Source organism: Diuraphis noxia, unplaced genomic scaffold (genome assembly GCF_037042655.1).
Source record: "Diuraphis noxia isolate RWA-SAM2 unplaced genomic scaffold, SU_Dnox_SAM2 contig0002, whole genome shotgun sequence".
NCBI classification, from domain to species: Eukaryota; Metazoa; Arthropoda; class Insecta; order Hemiptera; family Aphididae; genus Diuraphis; species Diuraphis noxia.
The window spans coordinates 38,269,168-38,291,262 of NW_028301712.1; the positions used below are offsets into that span (position 1 = coordinate 38,269,168).

The 22,095-nt window shown below is 32.3% G+C and overlaps 1 protein-coding gene across 2 annotated transcripts in view; it reads right to left on the minus strand.

Annotated features, from left to right (window-relative positions):
* The window catches only part of LOC107162672 (uncharacterized), a 56,693-nt gene that overhangs the window by 30,313 nt on the left and 4,285 nt on the right, over positions 1 to 22,095 (minus strand). The gene's annotated exons all lie outside the window — the stretch shown is intronic.

Sequence of the window (22,095 nt, forward strand, 5' to 3'; positions counted from 1 at the left end):
ATGAATTTCAATTTATATATTACATTGTTATTATTACAATATAATAAATACCTATTTGATATGCAGTTGTCAATAATTTCTAATTTATTAAATAATTATTACTTACTGCATATTATATCAAATATAATTTGCATAGTATGAAATAATTTGTTTATAAAACCTAAACGATTAAAATTAAATATTTATCTAACCAATTTTTCAAGTAAGCAAACATATACCTAAAACTAGACAATATTTTAGAATAATATTATGATCATTTTTGTATTTAGATTCATAAAAAAGTTTTACTTTCACCTTAGCGGTCTAAATACCACTGCGTGTATTTACATTGAGATAGCTTTTTTTTTTAAAGTATTGTTCACAAGTATGATTGAAGTAGATATTTATATTATATTTGTTGTGAAATTATCTGTTGTATTATATCAGACAGCTCAGCTTTGTTTTTTGATATGATATAATTAGTAGGTTTTCGTTTAGTATTTTTTGTTCATTTTATTTCTTTGTTATAATCATTCTGTGTTTGTTGGTTTTAAGCAATTTTTTTTAAAAGTTTTTGTTTTTTAAATGCAAAGCATTAAAAAGTTTATGATGCGATTTTGACAATTGAGAATTCTGATGCTCCCGTAACAAACTCGTGTAGTGTAATTCGAGTTGTATCAAACTATTTAAAATACTCAGTTTTCCCTTGAAAATTCGGTATACTTGGTTATTTCATGTTTTCGGATGTCGTGCGAACAGGTTGTTAAGTACATTAGGTACGGTAAAATAGGGAAAAACATTATAATAATAACTTAAATGTAAAATTATTTATCATAATTATTAATATCTATACCTACCAACACACTTTAATAATGAAATAATAAGGTTGTCCGTACAGTTTTTCGTGTGTGTGTGTGTGTGTGTGTGTGTGTGAGCGCGCGCGTGATAACAGTGTAGCGTCCGTCCGTGAGGTAATTATGTAATTATTATTATAATACGCAAGCATAATATATTAGACCGTATTTTGCGGCCAAGGCGCGCATGGTGGGCGTACATTAAAATATTTCAATACAGTGTATACGCGCAAATGAGATGTAGAGAGAGAGAGAGAGAGAGAGAGAGAGTGAGAGACATACCGAGACAGAGAATGAGTGAGAGAGAGACCGAACGCCCTTGAACTTGGCCGGACGGACGTGTCATTGCCATCGAATTTTTTCCATAGCCCATCCCTATAAAAACGTACATTTTTACGCGGGCGAATGCCAGACGTCGAATGCATTTTTTAATACGACGCCCTTTCGGCGAACTCCTATCAGCTAAATAATTGCCAAGTCATCGGCTATGTAGCATCCCTTCACAGATTTCAAGCAACTTCGATCACGCATTTAATCGAAAAGTTCTAAATGTTAAGCGTAATACACCCATGGAATATACCTAAAAATATGCACTTATTGTTCAGGAATTGAGCAACAATCGAATCGATTATTTTCTCGTATTTAATTTACGAATAAAATTTAATAATATGCAGATGTGCCAGTAAAGTTCTATTCCCCAATCTATAGTATTCTGGTATTCATCTTTAAAGTGCATTTACATCTACATTACTTGTTTGGAAAGCAAATATAAGTGGATAGGAGAAACTATCAAAATCGATAAGAATTTATTCTTGATTTCAGAATTGTTTAAGCGAATATTTCAGATGAATATTTATTATATTGTAAATATTTAATTTATACTTATAATAGAGCGTTTTCTAATTTGTTAATGTTTTAAATAATTTTGAATTACCTAACTGACCAAATCAATAACATTTTAAGAAGAAAAATATTTAAAATTTTGGATATTTAAAAAAAAAATTATTTATGTAAAAATAAATTCCCTGTTTTCTCCTCAATTCTCAAATTAGTCAAATTATTATACGAAAAAAACTGAGAATATTATCGATGTTGCCAGTTGTCATATTATTTAATCTTTTCTCAGGCCTAATTTTAAAGTTTATTTTTCATCTGAATTTTTGATGTACATTATTATTATTTCTCGTACTTATAATATAGGTATGATACCTATGTACATGGTGGCTAGATTATATTATGTTATTATTCAGTGGGTTAATTCAACGACTATTATTATTATACCTATATAATATGGCTTTAAAATATACAATACACTTTAACGATAATATATATCATAAACAAAGGCGTAAAATCACGCCTGCAGTAAATATTTTCGTAATTAATGTGACGTTTTTAACCGTGATGAATGCTACTATTACCACCACGTGCGTGAATTTCACAATAGACACATATTTAACGAAAAGCTTAACTAGAAAAAGCGAAAAAATGTATTTTCCAAAGTTTTAGTTCTACAAACCGTAATATTATTATCCGTTTAATACTATACGCTGTGCATTAACGGGAAATAGTGTTTGTTCAAAGTCAAAATAATATATACTACGCTACAGCACTCCAAATATAAGCGTTTTATTTAAATTACGTAAAAAGGTTTTAAACCACTATTTATTCATTTTTTTTTTTTTTTTTTTTAACTCAGCCCGTCTTCATTCCGTATAATAAATATTAATTACGTAGGTACTCGCGCGTTCATAATACAATCATATTATAATATTATATATACAAAACACGTACAACTTTTATGATAATATAAACGTAAAACTGTAATCGCGATGGTGTCGCGTTGCAACGTAAGAAAATATAACCTGTACGTCGAATTTATCAATCGACACAAAATGTCAATAAATTATTCATGTTATAACTTATTTTAATATACCTACTGCTATATGAATGCATTTTGTGCAAAACGGCACGTCTAACTGCACTAGGAAGGTAAACATGATTTTTTTTTCGACACACTATAATTAGCAGCATATTATTGCAGTAATGTAATATACACAACCCACTATACCCGCCACTACTATATAGATTATGATGATAATACCATGTCTACCATGTGTATAATTTATGTTTACTCGCCCCGCCGTTTGGTGAAATGAGTGATGTGATATAACCACACAGCCGGGATGCACGTATACATTTCGAAAACCTCAAGAACGTCAAACAGGTTAAGGCAAACACACCGCCCCGCAAACAGTGTTATTGTTTTACGTAAAATAAATATTTGTCGATAGACGGCGACAACTCGACGACTTGCAGCAGCAGCAGCACCGGCAGCAGAGCTTACTCGAGTCGTGTTTACCCAAAATACCTAAATATTGTAGACGCGACGGTCAACATAGTTACACGAGGCCTTTCCACCGAGGCATGTATTTGTGTGTACCTAACCTATACTACACCCGTCAACCTCGCGGCAAACGGCGTCAGTGCAGAGGTACAGCGGGGAGTCACGATGTCCCGTGCGCGCGCCGCGGCTATAGTGGTCCCGGGGAGGGGCCGGAGCGCGCATTCCTCATTACCAATATAATAATAAATACAGGTGTTTTTCAGGTATTATTACTATTATGTACAAAGGTAGTCAGTTTATTCTCTTCGTCGTCTCTCTTTTTTTTTTTTGTTCACCGTCTAATTTATAAAATGTGGTCGACGACGGAATACACAACGTAAAAAAAAATTACATTAACACACATAAACACACCGTTAACGTACTGGTACTAATGCTATTGTATGTTGTGTCTGTAGAAGTATAATAATACAAAAGTATAACGTGCACGGGAGACGGCGGATCGTAGCTCTCCCTCTTTTCGCCTACGAATCTACGAGTAACGCGCGACGCATGACCTGAAATGGATCAACAGCCTCTCACGGCAGCCGTGCTGACGACAACTAATATGCACACACACCTAGTCGAGTCGATTGCGCAACAGGGGCGGCCGACGGTAAGACACGTTGTAATATATGTGCACAACATAATAATAATACATCGATTATTATAATATGATATATTTTTTTATTTTTTAAATCTCGATGATTATTATTGATAAATGCGCGCACGAGAGGATCGATGACGGATATTGATGGATATCGTGGCGCAGTTGGAATTCTTAATCGTTTACGATCTACGTCCTATGACCTTTGGACACCATATAAAAAATACATGCCACAGCCAGATTCGACATCGCATACCTACTGTTAGAGAGCTGCCAACCCGATGATAAATTATGGTTTGCCGGCTGGAGTTTACTGCTACGAACGAGCCGATAACCGGGGTTTACCAAAAAATCACATTTTTTAAAAATAAATCCGTCCACATACTGCGGTCTATTACAAGCCACATGGTGTCGTATATATACGGCTGCAGTCGTGCAACAATCAGCGAAAGTCCCGTGAACAAGTTGAGGTTAAGCAAGAGTTAACCAACGTATATTATAAGACTTCACAGTCTACGTCGAATATTTAAATTACAATTTTAATAAATAAGTGTGTGCTAGCTGTTTGTAGAGTAAAACTCAAATTTTTCTTATTCGTGAAAAAATCATTCGTATAACAGCTATATTATATACGAAAATATAAGGTACCTATATGCATCGGTCGTTCGTATATATTGTTTAATGACACAATACGTAAAAGGTATAATACAGCGTATATAATAATTATAATATCCGTGGGTAAATCACATTTTTTCTCCTTCACCGCCGCTTTACATAATTATAATTACGAAGGGTATATGTGCATACACGTCGTCGTCGTTCGTGTTCGACGAGAGGTCGACGAACTACCTATTCAAAGAAAGCGTGCTGGCTGCTGCGAAGCTGCGATGCACTCTTCCGATAGCCGACGAGTATTGATGATACATCGTGTAAGACTCTTTTTTGGATCTCCCAATAAGATGACCGCGACCATAGTATAAGACATGTTCATCGAAAATCCTCAAAAGACTCGTTAAAAAAATAATACTGTGAATCGTATTGTCCCGTTCAAAATGTCCACCACAGTTAAGACGTGTGCTGCAAGTTTTTTTTCCATCAAAAAAATAACCATTTATTTTTCTTCAGCTCTATTTTATTATTGATATTATATATATATATATTATTATTTTTTTTTTTTTTGTTCGAGTGTGCGGTAGGTACCTACAGGTAGTACCTCGATGTTCATAATTATTATTATACATCTCCTCGACTACGTGCGGTGTCTCACAAAAATATATGAGTTCGTCTACAAGCTACAATAAAGAACTGCTCTCGTCTTGCAACCATCATACGGTGTGAAGCTTCTCCCACCAGCCGGTGCCGCCTATTGTACTGCGGGTATATAGTACTGCTGACACAATGCACCCATGTATTATATATATGGATATAAGCCATCTTCGTATTCCTAGACGCCAGTATAATGATTATCTCCATGCAGCGTCTTCTTTCGACCGTATACTGATTTATAAAAGAGAAAAATAAAGCCGAGAGTGCATATTATTTTGTGTACATTGAAATAACAGCTAAATACGTATAGCACGTGCACGACCCGTTCGATATTTTTTCTTCCCCTTTATGCGCATCACCCAAAACCCTTGTTTTCAACAGTTTAATAGCGAACTAAAACGATTTTTATATGTTTTGTAATATATATGACTTTTATTGGGGTAGTGTTTCAAAAAATAAATATTGGTTCCTTGTAACACACAGCTTGCGGTCGCAATAAACGTTATATGGAGCATATAGCTTAACTAAAACGTCTAAAACGCACTCGGCAGAACTTCTTAAGTCACAATAATACTTGATGACCAGCGCTTTTATATATGATACACGCTTTGGTACACGAAATCACGTTGAAATCTCATCACTATCGAAAGTAGACACAAAATTATTAATTAAATTTTTCGTCTGCACAATGCGTATACAGCACATTTAACATATTGCACATCATATTTCGCCACTTTTCGTAAACAGACACAGCTAAACAACTAATTATATCAAAATATAATGTCAAACTACTTGTTAAATGTATATAATAAAAAATATTATGTTCGTGTAGACGTATAAACGATTACATTGATTATAACATGATTGCACATTTACTCTGTGAGCGAAACAACAGCATTATGCACTAGTCAGGAATTGCCCTCTGGCCAACAATTATATAGTCGTAGGAGCTAAGTTAAGTATAAGAATGAGTACGGAATATCAGTGGCGCAATCCAGATTTTTTTCAAGACGGGGTTGTTATAAGAAAAACGACAGACAATCACTATTTGAAGGCACATATTGTATTAAACAATAAATTTAATAAATTATAGAGCACTCACATTTTTCTGAAACTGACATATTATATACATATTATATACTATATCAGTGGCCGTATATACCATAAAGTATTACTTTTAATTAGTGACAATATGGTATATACCTACGTCCTACAGTGTTTAATGCCTAATAATAATAATGAAAAAAAAAGTACTATCTTAAATTATTTATTTTAATCATAGTTGCTTATCAAACTATATCTCATCAGTCATCGACCAGAAAAATGTTGTGAAATTTACAAAAAATAATTTTGATCAAAATTTGAGTTGATATTACGAGTATCTATTAGTTTTATATAGTTACTCGAACCAATGAGATGGATAGGGGGGATGGTGGGGTCCGACTTGAGGTTCACCCACTACGGCTGTCTCTGCGCCGTGTCTAATACCACACACATATGTAAATGATAATAATATTATACATATTATATACATAATAGTAGTATAGTATGCTTATATTTTGTCCGTCAGCGAATAAACAATGGACCAAACCTGACACGACCGAATACGCGTTGTCATATAATAATATGCGCCCCCGTCCATGTATAATAGGATAATATAGAAATACGAGCTTATTATTACCATCATGTACGAGTACGTAAGCTTTCAGTGCCTGCAAACCGAAACGCGGTCCGTTTGATTTCGCGAGAGCGCATATGACGTATACATATATAAACCTATACTGTATTATATTCCACTGCCGAGTAATGCTTAAACGTAAGTATAATATTACCTGGAAATACGGTGTTGGGCGTTCGTCTGATAGAAATGCTATGAAACGGTGCCGCACACGCGTTCGGATTACAATATATGTATATGATATATATATATAATATACGCTGTTTAAGAGATTGTATAGAGAACGCTCGTCGTGCGTATGTGTGTACAGTGATATTAATGTATAAGAGACGGTGATATTTTATTTCTCTCTATAATTTCTCCGTCATAATATATATACATATAAACTTTCATTATTTTCGCAAGCTACTTTTAACCGTTCGGGGAAATTGCACCGAAACTGGCAAGAAAACTCTATATATGGTATCCGTGACTTATTAAGTTTTATATGTTGCGTTATAACTTAATAGAAATGTGCGGTCAGCGAGCTTCTTACAGCAAGTATCAGGAGAAATATTATTCTTGAATCCAATTGTGTCCCCGGTGCCCAGTTGCTAGAATAACCAACGAGAAACATCAAGACGAGGATGTATTAAAAGGGCAATCGGATTGAACTCGATTGAATTGTACTAAAATTTATAGCGTAAAAGAACTTACGTGCGAATTGCACTTTTGTCAAAACCTGCGATGACCGTGATTGGTGGGACGACAAACCAGTGGAGAATTCCATTCGATTTGGAATTGTGAAATTGTTGACGTTGTCAATTACAGAAATTATTGTTTCCATTCATGAAACCTGCATCTTCTCCAAGAATCATAAAATTGTAATACAATCTACTTTGTATACACAAAGGGGCAAGAGTTGAAAAATGTCGAAAATTCGTACTTCAAACTGCAAGGCCTTGGGCTACCTACTAATTTACGAGTGCAAGTCATATGCACATGCTGTACATCATACGGGAGAACCGATATTGTGTTGTTATTATACATACAACGACTTAACGGTGTATTCGTGAAGCGCTTGTCCACCATATTTTGCTGCGCATCACAGTTCACACTGTATGTAATATACAGAAAACTGTGTGAAAACTGCAATTACGAAGTCTCTTATGTCCGAACACAAGTAAAAGAGAAACACACAAGCCACAATGTGCGTGTGTGAGTGTGTATGATCTGTATACAATATATGTAATAATAATAATAATAATATGACGACATGTGATTATATTATACCTATATGTATATAGAGATCGGATGTTGATAGTAACACCGTTATCCTGCAGCTGTCGTTTAAACATATAAACGATCGTGTATTATTATTGACAGCCGTGTTATTCCCTCGTATGTAGGCAAATCTACGGTGGCCGTAGTGGCCGTACCTATATACACAAATATGTACGACACGGATAGCGTCGTCGACGAACGTGATAAATATAATAATATAGTAATACACACAATCATTTTATATTATTATAATACAATAATACGCGTAGTATTTTGCACGTACGATGAAACGCGATTTTTCCTTTCGCTAGATACAAAAAATATATGAAAATTACGCACGCATTACGGGCGACGGCGTGCTCACCATCATGGGAAACCGTGGCGGAAACACCAGTAGTTGCAGCCTTTTACACGTTTACAACTGCAGCAGTATATAAAAGAAAGAAGAATATTATATAAAATGAAGAAGACGTGCAGGGGCAGGGGGGTAGACGTTATTGTGAGGTTAATCCATTGTAACAACAGCAGCAGACGATAAGGAAATGAACGACGTGCGAGCATAGAAATTCGCCAGTCAAAAGCCATCGCATGCAGTAGCATCCGGTTCACACATCTCTGATGACGCCAAGGACGACGATATGTACTTTGCCGCTTATTATTTAGAGCTCATCATATGGCCTCCGGTGACGACTAACACAACACAACTGTAGTTGGAAATAAATATATAGGTACCTATTTAGGAATCGTGACTAGATTTTTTTTTATCATAGAATGTCGGTTTAAATGTTAGATTTTTCTTCGGCGTTCCAAAATATTTGCCTAAAAAAATATTACTATTTATTTATCTTCATCTACATATTATATGTGGTTTCTGTTAAACGTTCGCGCATCAGCCTTTTTATGATATGTCAACCCACCTTGTAAATGTACACTACTTTATTGTATATAATAATCCGCGGTTGTATGATTAAAACGAATTTGGTTAATATCCGAAAAACTATAACAGTAAATTATGATGCTGCGTTTATATGGCATAAAATATGTATAATAATAATATATAGATATAAACTGCACGCGGCAAGTCGAAAATTGGCACGTAAAACGCGTTCATAATAGTTGTATTATATGGTTAAGGCGGTTATGCACAGGATAATACTCGTTCATCAGTACCTATTTTGCAGGAAATTCATAAAACATAAATCTAATATAATGACATCAATAATTAGAATCTGCGAAGGCATCTTCGATCCACTATACCCTCCCACCACACCCTCGCCAAACGGACAATTTTTATTTTCACGTTGAATGCAGCTGAACATCATAGTAATATTATTATTACAATACGATGCGATATATACCATCTACGCTGTTTTATTCACCGAATGAACAAATTACCAGCATTGTGCGATGTTACATATTATGATAATATTATTACGAAAATATTCGGGTCGTTGACGTTAACACTACTATTTTAACGTTTAACATGCATATTACACTATTATGAAATTAACATTACAATTTGAACGTTTAACGTATGTTAGTTCACTTATCGCCGGTCCAAATTTAGGGTAAATACATGTTATTACGTATTGTTATACCTATCTTATGTAATTTATACGGTCCAATCAAATACTATACGATGAACAATATACTTCAGGTACCCAAAACGTACCGTGTTATATACATATTTTTTTTCTTCGATCAGATTGAAAAACGTTCACTGCAGCGAATGAAAATAATCCACTTCCTTTCTCTCGATATGTATTATATATATACACCAAGCTAGTACAATAATATATTTATATTTTACGTATACATAATATATCGCAAAATCGATAGGTTCTATATAAATCGGTACTATATATTATAGAATATAGACATATATGTCTATATCTACTTATAAAGAATAACAATTCTGGTTTTTTAAAAAAGATGATTCACAAACTCGTACTTTGCAGTAACGTTGCAATTATCCATAACTGTATGTAGTCTGTCAGAACGGCGTGTTTACGTTATAACCTTATAACGATCATGACAAACGCGAACTCGATAGAAAATTTTACTTTGAACGGCTGACGTTTCTCGGAATTCCCAAATAATGCGTGATGTATACTGACGATATCAGAAAAAAAAACCGGACCATTATTTTTCGTTGCGTCATTTCGTAAACGTTATAAATTTATAATAAACTTCGCCAATATTTTGGCACAAGGCGTTGTGACATATATACCTAGTATTGTTATCATATTTCACGCTCACTGTAACGAGGATTCGAGTTTACGTCAAAGTTTGAATATAATATTATTAACACGGGTATCTATATTATAATGAATAAAATTATGCGAGTTTATAAACATATTATAATAATAGACTTTAATTTTTAATTATTCGCGGCTTGCCTTGGACTTAAATATTAGTACCATAGTAATTTGTCATTATCGTTGGTATCGCGACGTATCGCGCGTTTCTTCGTTGACAATCGTGCGTATACTTACACCACTTGATGATTACACATTATCATTGCTGTATTATTTTCGCATCATAGAAAAGAGTGAGGCAAACCGAGGGGAAAAAATAATATAATAATCGTAATTACTGCGCTGTTCTATTGTGCAGCGACAAACGTGTAACATATAATATACGGGTACCTAGTAGTAGTGTATAGTACCTATATGTATATTATAAAGTATTATTATATCATATAATTGTACGTAGGTACACGTGGAATTCAATTTTGTCCGGCGAAAACATATTATGACGCCACAAGATTGTTGTTTCGCATCTGCGTGATTTTATGCTTTTTCGTCGAAGGACATCATGCATTGCTATTGCTGCAGCAACAGTCATAGTCTTGTACCTCTATAATAATATTATAGGATACACGTACGTATATGGTATATATTATAATATTATGGACACGCGGCGATTGTTTCGAAAACTCTGATGATGTGCTCCACTAGACAGACGACCACACGTTGCACGGAATTCGAGTCGCAAACTTTGGGCGTGACACAGCATGCTCCAAATACATTAACGTGATTATATAATATAATCGTTATAAGTGCTAAAACCTATAACGCTGTTTAGGTTTTAGGTGTACCTACCTATGCTGTATATCATTGTAGATACGCCTGAAACTCGGTACAAGATCAATATCCGCTCTTCTGGTCCTGAAATTATTGCGGTACCTACGTAAAAGTAATAATAAGTACAATATTATATTATTAAAAGGACGTGATATTCACATAATATACTATGCTATTACTATCTGTTTATCGAATGGGAAATAAATATAGCAAGTCCCACATTGCGAAATATCAAAATTGTGCCATATTATATTGATATTATAATCTAATTACTCATTGCGATGGAAAATAATTAATAAGCTATGTATTATAATACACCACAGAGGTAACGTAAAACGCTGTTTACTTCTTCGTAACACAACGTTTATTCGCAGGCAGTATATTATGTATGATAAAGGTGTCACGTCGTCTTAAAAGACTGCAGCAGTGTATACGATAAATACATAATAATATAATATATCAGCATTTAATATTCGACAGTAGGGCTGTTCGATTATTTTTTTTACCACTCGATTATTAATTTCACGTTTTAATCGTATATTTCGATTAATCGAAAATTAATTGTCATTCCAAAAATCTATTTTTAACGACAGATTAATCGATTTTTTGAATGACTCATTAACCGATTAATCGATTTTTTTAATGTCTGATTAACCGATTAATCGATTAATCAATTTTTTTATTGACCGATTAATCGATTTTTTTAATGACTAATTAACCAATTTTTTATTATGGATAAATTGATTCCTTAACTTCTACACAATTTTAGACAAGATTTTCAGGATGACTATGACATATTGATGTAGATGTCCACTTACTTTTATAATATTATCCTCAATACATTCCGAATCAGTTAGCAGAATGCAGACGATAAGATAGAGTGCATAGCAGCCATATAAAAGTAAACACAAACACACAAAATGTAAAAAGTGCTAAAAATAGAAATTAATTCGAACCGTCAAAGCACGATTAAAGATAATCTTATCTTTAATCATGATTACAATAGGAAATTCGATTATTAGGTTAATAGGAAATTCGATTATTTGATTAATTGGAAATTCGATTATTTGATTAATCGGAAATTCGATTATTTCGATTATTTGACGATTAATCGAATTTTATAAAAACCGTAAAATAATCGATGGGAAAAAATAATAATCGTTATAATCGATTAATCGAAATAATCGAACAGCCCTATTCGACAGTGTAATACGCGCGTAATACATGTGTGCACACGCGGGAAAGGTCATTGTTTGCAGATGATTGCTTTTGGAGTTCCGAGTTCGAATAGCTGTAAACCCGAGACGAACCCGTTTCCGAGTGTATATAATAATATTATATTGTTGTACGTCTTCGAGACGTGTGCTATACGTTTTTAGGTGTCGATGTCTAATTAGACAAACTCAACAGGAACCGTAGTCGAAACTATACGCGTGCGCACCCGAATCCGCCAACGAATGAACCCGCGAGCTCGTTGACCTTTATACGGACTAGTTGCTACGGGGCTGCTACTGACTCTAATTACACAATATCTAATCGACAATTTGTGTGTTCTTTTATAATATTCGCTTCAATGTATGGTAATTTTTTCTCTTCGTCGCCCCTCCACACGTATAATAAATGTGCGCTCTTACGCTACAATAGCTATCCGCACCGAGCCCGACGATACATCACACGGTACGATGGGCGTCGCGTGGTCGCTCGATTTCACGATAATTACGGTCGTGGGTTCTCCGAGGACACGACGCGCGTCGGGTCCGTGGGCATTTCGGCGCCCCGGATGTCCCGCCAGTCGATACACATCACTAGTCGGGCGTCTGTATATTGCGTACGTTTTGTAGACTCAGCAGGACAAAATCCTGCAGGAACCGGCCCCACCTAGTGTCCTGCGACGCTTGTCTAGACCTACTATACTGTCCATACGTATAGGCGTGGATACATAGGTACTTTACCGGACCCGAGACCTTTGTCCTTTACGACATGTAACAATATAATAATATAATGGCCGCGTCGACGTCATCGTATTGTACATAATAATATTATTATACCATAAATAAAGGTACAAATATTATATTTTTATTATCGTCTGGATCATCCGGCGCGTCCGTCGCCATACGGTCGCCGCGACTGATATATATGATTTCCATCCATTCAAAATCATCAATACAGGCGTACTGTACATAAAGGAATGTTTGAACCAGTTTTTCATCGTTCGTATTTTAGATTGCCGTGTAATATAAAGTAATGGCACTTAAATCGTCCCCCTATAGTGTCCAGTGCAATATTGTAGTTTTGTTATTTACAATGGTTTCACATTTGATTTCATGATTTTTTTTTTCAAATTTTAATTTAATTTAATTATTTCAATGTATTAAAATTAATTTTATGAACAACTGATAATAAATTATTATTTTTTCATCATTAAATTTACAATGCATATAATGGATAGTGCGCTGAAACAAGGTAAATTTTTGTGTAATAAAAAAATGCTACCAAAATTGTATTTATGCGATTTCTTCGAATTTTTTATTAAATCTATATAGTTTATAATAAGGAGGTAGGAACACATAATTCAACACAATCAATATAATAATTAAATGTTACAGAAATTTATTCATGTATATACATATTTTTTATTTATGTGAAAATCTGATAAATCTATAAAACAAATAGGTACTAACGCTATAAATATTTATTAATAATTATTTTAGTAGCACATAGAAAATAAAATCTCAGAAGTGATTCAATTCAAAATGAGATTTCGAAATAAACCTCACGTTCTATGACGTTCTAATTATAGTTGTTTCTAATAAATGATAAATCACGTATAGATAAATATTGTCGGTGTATTGAAAAGTAATAATAATATATTAGAGTGATTTGCGAGAGAAGTCATTTTAAAAACATAAAACATAGTAAACATTTGTTCATTTCTATGATTACCTTAACATAATATGGAGTATATCGCACTCACATTTACAATTTTGTAGAGAATAACACAAGTTTTGTTCATGAACGATTTTGAAAGGTCCTAGGAGTGAAATCCAAGGAAATTCAAGCTTACGACAATATTCCGCGGGGTCGGATTCGGAGCGAAACACTTTCAAAAGGTGTATTCCGCTTTCGTGACAATCAATTGTTTCATTTCTCATTTCATCTATGTTTATAATAAATATAATAATAAAATGATTTATTTACAATAACTTGAAACGGGTTTTCAACCATACATTCCGAACCGTTTGAACTAATTTAGAATGTAAATCAGCCATTCAAAACGCCACATGTTCTTTATCTAATATTTCACAATAGAAAGTTCTGTACACAAATACATATAGTGTACCAATCACACCAATCTAGATGCGAAATATAGAGAACATTTTTAGTTTTTATTCCCTAAATATTTATGGTACTTTTTTTATTAAGTTTTTAAGTGTTATATTTTTTACATTCATAAAAATATCGAACCAGTAGTGTCGTCCCAACTTAGACTGCATACTGTTGTAATACATAATAATCGGTAATTTAAAACAGTACAATATTATTTTGTTTTTCGTTTACATTTAATAAAATTATTGGATGAAAACGGTAAATTTAAACTTCACTATACTGAATATTTTACCACGCGTATACCCACGAATGAACAAACTGTAAACCATCAAGATTATTGTTGTGATAATTATTATGGTAAATACACATCGAGTGTACAAAACAAGTACTCGGCACTTATATTCATATTTTTTCCTTAATCCCACAGTTATCTGTGTTTTATTATTTGTAATCGAAACCACTGCTGAAATAAGTCTTATTGGCGAGTTCGGAAGCATCGAACATAACTATACATAAGATCCTAATATACATACTTTACTCATTCGCATCAGTAATCATATAATGCATATTTCACGACGATAAAATAAAGAAGAAAGAGTAACAACGGGGTAGGAGTGCGGCGTACTTGCCGTACGGAGAGAGGTACAGACGAAAACAATTCGTTTGCGATAGTGAAAGTTTGAAATTTAAATAATAATCTATTAGGTAAACATTTGTTTGGTCGGAAATGCCGTAAATTAAATTAGCGATTACCATAATATTTTATTAAACGCCATCTCGGTCTAGTGTAAGCATCGTTCAAGTTCAACATAGAAAAGGATGCAGGGTAAAATATGTAAAATAAACAAAGTTGAAGAAACAAATAATGGTAGTTTTATACAAATTTCTCATAAAGTAATTTTCACAAGACCATATTTTTTCGTAGAAACCTGAATGAATATTTTATACAAATATATCGAGAATACCGTAATTATTTATTACATTTTTAATACATATTGTACATTGTCATATTGTCTTATATTTTAAATAGATTTACTTTTTAGTATACTCTATAAATTATGTAAGTAATTAAATTCCGCGAGAATACAATTTGTACGAGTCCAATGCTTGTTTGAAATAAAAAAAAATCTGTCAGATAAAAAGGAGTTCTATAATATGGCCAATAACCATATTATATTATACATTTATACCATATCCCACGCACACAAGCACCGATAGGTTGCTTATAATCTGATGATTATGACTTTATGAGCTTAAAAATAAATAAGTACAATTGAATAATTCACGAAAATATACCTAATCAATGCTTACAATATTAATAAAGACATAATATAGTGTACGTGCCACTTATACGACAGAGATTAGCCATCCGAATTTCAAGTACAAAGTGAGCGCACGTACACACCTAATATTTGCAGACAATATTTTTATCAGATCCTTACAACCAACATTAAGTTTCACCGATTTTCATATTATACGTGTTGGTTATTAACCAGACATCGGGTTTAAATTTTATTCCGGTTTACAGTCGTCGATTAAATGTTATATATTTTAGGAGCTAAACTATAATAATATTTTTTTTCATATAATCTGAAAAAATGACGTCAATACCTATTGGTTATTACCTATGTTATTGTTGAATAGGGTTAAAACATTAAACGACACAATACAATTATTTAATAAAGTAATAATAATTATTTAATTTATTACTGAGACAAACAAACATCGGTGTTTCGGGGCTCGTGTTCTGCGAAACACACGTAACCTACGTAGGTACTTGGTATTTTCATACGCTCGCCTATGAAGGTCGGTGTTACGAAATGCGTCGTAGTCATCGCAGTCGACTTTCGCCACAATTTTTTTCTACTCCCCGTCCGGTGGATTTATACAAGCGTAGGCTGCGAGTGTGATATTCGAGAGAGCTTTTACTCGATTGTTCCCGCGACATTGTCATAGTGCGTCGTTCCGTATTATATCATAATAATAATAAAACACGCATTACACAGATTATTATAAATATATATTGTTCTACATTGTTTTAATACACACACATTCACACACCCCTCACTATTATGATAACGTATAAGAACCGTCAAGTATTTCACCACAGACCGCGAAAAATGCATTGTGCAACCCACTGCACTCCAAAGTCCCGATTTACATATACTATAATGGATACACGGGTGCTTTATAGCATTTCTTTTAGTGACTCATTTAAGTCACAGTCGTAAGTCTCAGGTAACTATATTATGTGCCATACAAATGGGAACGCATTAAAGTCCGTCGTACACTCAATCGAATTCGCCCGGCAGTCATTTTGCTTTCTAATATATTGCTATAGGTAATATCTCTCGTTGGAAATTAAACATGTAAAAACCAATTGCACAACAGTTGCTGTACAGCGTTAACGAGCAGAGTATCAAAGATGTTTATAATATTATAGGCACTATAGGTGAATATAATAATCGATGCAGTTAATTTTTCATACGATTTATAATAATGAAATAACATATGTTATAGGTAGGTACACTATTCTCATAACAACACGCACGAGACGATAAAAACACCTTTAAGAATTACAATACATATAATAATTGATTACCTACATATTATTATTATCATGATTATTATAGTAAAGTATCATTATGCAGTTACATCGAAGATCGAAACGGGTGCAGACTTGTTTGAATCACGGGTATTCAGATATATGTTCACCACGATGAACGGCTGTCTTTAATGTTGCATTTGATTATAATATATAAAATACAATCTACGCATTCATGCAGAATTCCACATACCTTCACTTATACCGAGTTATATTGGAAAAATTCTAATATCGCAAGGTGTACTTCTTAGATACAAGGTGTGTCGGTATTTTTCAAACAAACTTTGAAGTTTGCAGAAAAACTGGGTATTATACTATTATACGACGAATTAAACTCAAATTTTGAATTATATAGATATATATAATATCGTATACTTAACGGACATCGAAGTGTGCGAGGATCAGCTAGTAAAATTATAAAATCAAATGAGAACGATCGTTTATAAAGAAAGAAGTTGTATTAACTTTAATGCTTGTTGACAAAAATCAAATACGATGGCAAAATATACAATAAAAACAGATATATTAATAATATCAGTACCTATATTACATATTATTTACATCAAACAATTTTGAAATCTTAACACTGTGTACTAAAATTCAGGATTAACAGTTGATCCAAGATAATGATATATAATCAATGAGCGGGTTTCTTATCGATTTTGGTTTAAATTTGCTTAAAAAAACAACGGTAAGTATATGATGTGAATGTTTTTATGACAATGACCGATATCGGCAATGATTCAGGTAACGCAGTTGGGCATTATAATACTATAGGTTCTCCACAGTTAGATACATATATCGTATATAGCTGATATATACAGGTACTTATTTATTTTATGAGCATTACAAATATTTTCAAATGTTATGGCCCGTGTCACGGCAAAAAAAACAACGCCTCCACAAACTACAAAATATAATATAATATACACGCGTGTGACCACAATCGTAATAACGAGGGTATACACTATGAACAAGAATCAAATAATAAACTATATCGAACGGACCTGCTTTGCAGTGGGTTATTCTCTTGCACAATGAACGATTTTCGAGCCGCATTGTTTTCGAGTATAACACGCAAATCACATTATTTCCGGTAAAACGGACCTGAACCATCACTGTGTGTAAACGGTTCCACTCTATAAAATGGCGAATAGCCGGTATTATATTATTATAGTATTTCAATAGTCATACTCTTATGGTACCTCATTTTTAAAAATTTTTTCAACGTTATAACTAGATGTGCGAATTTTTTTTTTGTGGCCGTCCGTTTCGTTGATTAATTTTTTTATTCACTCGTATACACCTAGAAATCCCATTACAATGGTCTTACGGATTATCACGTGTCGGTCAGTCGGTCGCAAGCGTCCGTTGTACGAAGACGATTTAATACAATAATATAGGTAGGTACACAACAAAACAGTCAGCAAAAAAAAGTTAAATATCAATTTGCACGGATGTATAATATTATATAATATCGATATTGTGTCGATAAAATCAAACATTTTTCATTTAAAACGTGTCTGCTAGAAAATATAGATGGCAAATAACGAAAATTATTGTGACATTTCCCAATAGCCGATGTGTGCGATAATCGATTGGCCAATTTCATTGGGACATTTATAGAATTTTAAATAAGTAAATAGCCATTTGGAGTTTAAACTACAGTTGTATACCTATTCCACATACGGTTTGAAACTGTCAACGATTAAAGAATAATGAGAAATGTTTATAACAACTTTTGTTTACAATATATGCCTTATATAAGGAACCTACACTTCTATATTATATCCCCCAATTGTACCTTATAATATTTCTAATAAAATATTTCGAATTTATGTATTTCGAATTTCTTCGAGCAGGTATATAATATTTGGTATAAAATAACACCATCTGTAGAATTTGATATACTTATTTTTTAATTAAAAACGAATAATCAATATAGCGATAATAACTACATCGCAATCTATAAACTCTTTTTTTCTAAGAATATTTAAGGAATTTTTATTTAAATAAGTTTTTTTATACTGAACACAACTAACATATACCTATTACGTCGTCGGGAGTATTTTAATCAAATAAAAAAATCTTTCATAAAACCTACCTATTAAAATCAATTAAATACATTTTTCCTCATTTTTATGAATTTATTTTTTTATCAAATAATCGAATGTTAGGACTATTTGATAAAAAAATAAATTTTTTCTACAATACGAGAGCAATTTTTTCAACAATACATTTGAAAACGTTTCATTAATGGATTTTAAGTTTTGACCACGTTTTTGTAAAACATATTATTATTATGTCGAATAACAACCTCAAGTAGTTTGTAGCTAAAATATAATGATAATGCGGAATCTTAATAAATTAACCTAGGAATTTGTTAAGAATTTCCGGTATTTTTATGCGTTATAACATGAAACAATGACGTTTTTTTAATAATATTAAAGATCATTGCTTAAGACAATAGACATTGATATACGTTTTGTAATCACAACCTGGAAAACTATAGTTATAAATGCATAAAAATGTCATTGTTCATTACACTGAGGTCAATAACCAAATAATTACAATATGATTTTTGAATACAAAAATTTAATTGAAACGGAATCTACTTCTCATACTGTCTTACAGCTAGAGCTATAAAACTAAAATGTATTACCGATAAATATTAAAAAAATAAATGAAAACAACATTGTAGTTCACCTCCACCTATTTCAATTTAGACCACAACCAAATAATTATAGAAAATAATTGAAAAACAATTACTATATATGTTTTTAGAAAAAATTAGAAAATACAATTAACTATTATTTATTTGAGAAGAAAGTATTCTGCTGCAGTTCGTGAAGAAATTACTTAACAAAACATTATTTAATATCAATTATCATACGTGTTAGTATTTATGTCACAAATGTAATATGTTGATCGGATGTTGGCCAAACTGGTCACGAGTGAAACACATAATATAACATAATCAGGTTTACGTACCTATGAATAATGATTTGGATATAGCAATAGACCATATTATGTAGGTATTCTATATCAATGTAATAGACAAACCATGACACTGGTCAAAACATAAACAATAGTGTCATACACGTATAGTACGAACGAAAATAATTTTGAAAATAGTCCAAATTATTATATTACGATATCGGCATAAAATCTATAATTTTTAAGACACGTCAAAAGGCGTTATTTTTTTTTATTGAATGTAATGATTTAAAAATTTACCATATTGTAGTCAGCAATCATTGTTTTTTCTAAGTGCTTAATTTGAAATTTTAGCAATTATTACTTAGACTATTACTTGATAATTAACAATGACTGTAATCACAACTGTTAACCAATTACACTAATGTTCTTTAAGATATTAGATAATTTTCAAAATCGAATCGATTAAATTAAATTTCAAGAACATACGTTTCTTAACGGTTTAGATAGGTCTTCTGTGTCATATTAAAGAACGATATATTATTGAAATAAACAGACGAAGGAGTCCAAGTGTATCCGACCGAATAGTCGAATACATCGTGTTGGATGAGCGAACACTCTCGTTTTCATGAGAAAAAAAAGTCTACTACGGGATTTAGCGGCTAACACCGTTACGAGGTTAAAACATTGATAGAAAGAAAAATAATATTCGTCGATTCACCTTACTCACAAACAATTCCGGTAAAATGTACCGCTGTTGTCTAACAAATGTAAATTCGATGGCGTTCGTTATACCTATTAAACAACCGTCAGCTTTAGAGTAATTAAATGTGGTTTTCCGAATAATTAGATTGTACGATTTTTTTTTTAGTTTTCGACCTTCGATCGACCTTACAGATATATAAACTATGCACTGTATGTGTATACGCACACATATAACAGTTGAATTAATTTCACACCTTCTAATCTTTTAGCTAAATCGTGAGTATTCATATAGGATTCAAAGATTTCAGGATCTATAGAAACATTAAATATTATTGACGATCGTCTAATAAATCTCAACATAATATTGATATGAAATTAAATATGAACATAAAATTGATACTTAGATGCTAATGTATATTTCATGAATTGTGTAATTATAGTAATGAAATCAAAATATTTTTTATATATAGTAAAGTTATAATCAAAAAAATACAAAATCGTTGAAAAATATAATATATACCTATCATTCATATATATAATATTGTTCAACTATAGTTTGTGATGTGAGTGTAGCTGCTGTATAGAAGGTATGAATTATAAATTATCTCACAGTTGTATAATCAAATAGTTTTTAGTAAACACATGGAAACTATTCATATTTTTTTCACAAGAAAAATTATTTATTTATAAAACTGCTATTTATTATAGTTATTTTATTATGGTGTAGATAACAACTTTTGACAGTAAATGCATTTTTTAGTTCACGAAACATTGATAATAAGTCGTTAATATTAATTATACTGTTCGTTAATAAAACAAATAAAATATGCATTTTATATGCTTATTTATAGAGTAAAGCACTTTCTTATAAAACATATGATCATTAAGAATTAGTTATCAGTTTAATTAAGTAGAAAGTACCAGTATCATAAAGGTATCGATTCTGATTGAGGATCGATCTAATTTAATATTATGGTAAGGTAAATCAAGTAGGTTACTAAAATTACCATACACATAATATGTCTTGATTTATAGAAATAAGCTAATTCAATAAAAGTCTTAATTAAGTTATTGAGAGTAAAAAAAGAAATCCAACTTAAATCGTGTTGGTAATACAAGTACCGTCTCGAGCATATATGACAACAGACTTCTTAAAAGTTATTGATGAGTAGGTCAGCCATTCCAGTGGAATAAAATTCGTTAAATGACTGTAAATGCAATCATAATAAGATATCAGAACACACTTTAACGCAGCACAAGAATATTGTTACGAAAACCTATCCACATATAATATAGCCACTCGTTTATATATACGCAGCATAAACCGTTTTTAGGACTTCGAAGTAGGTACCTACACTCTTATATACCATCATAACACTCATGTTCTGGCTCGCTCTCAAAAACGATG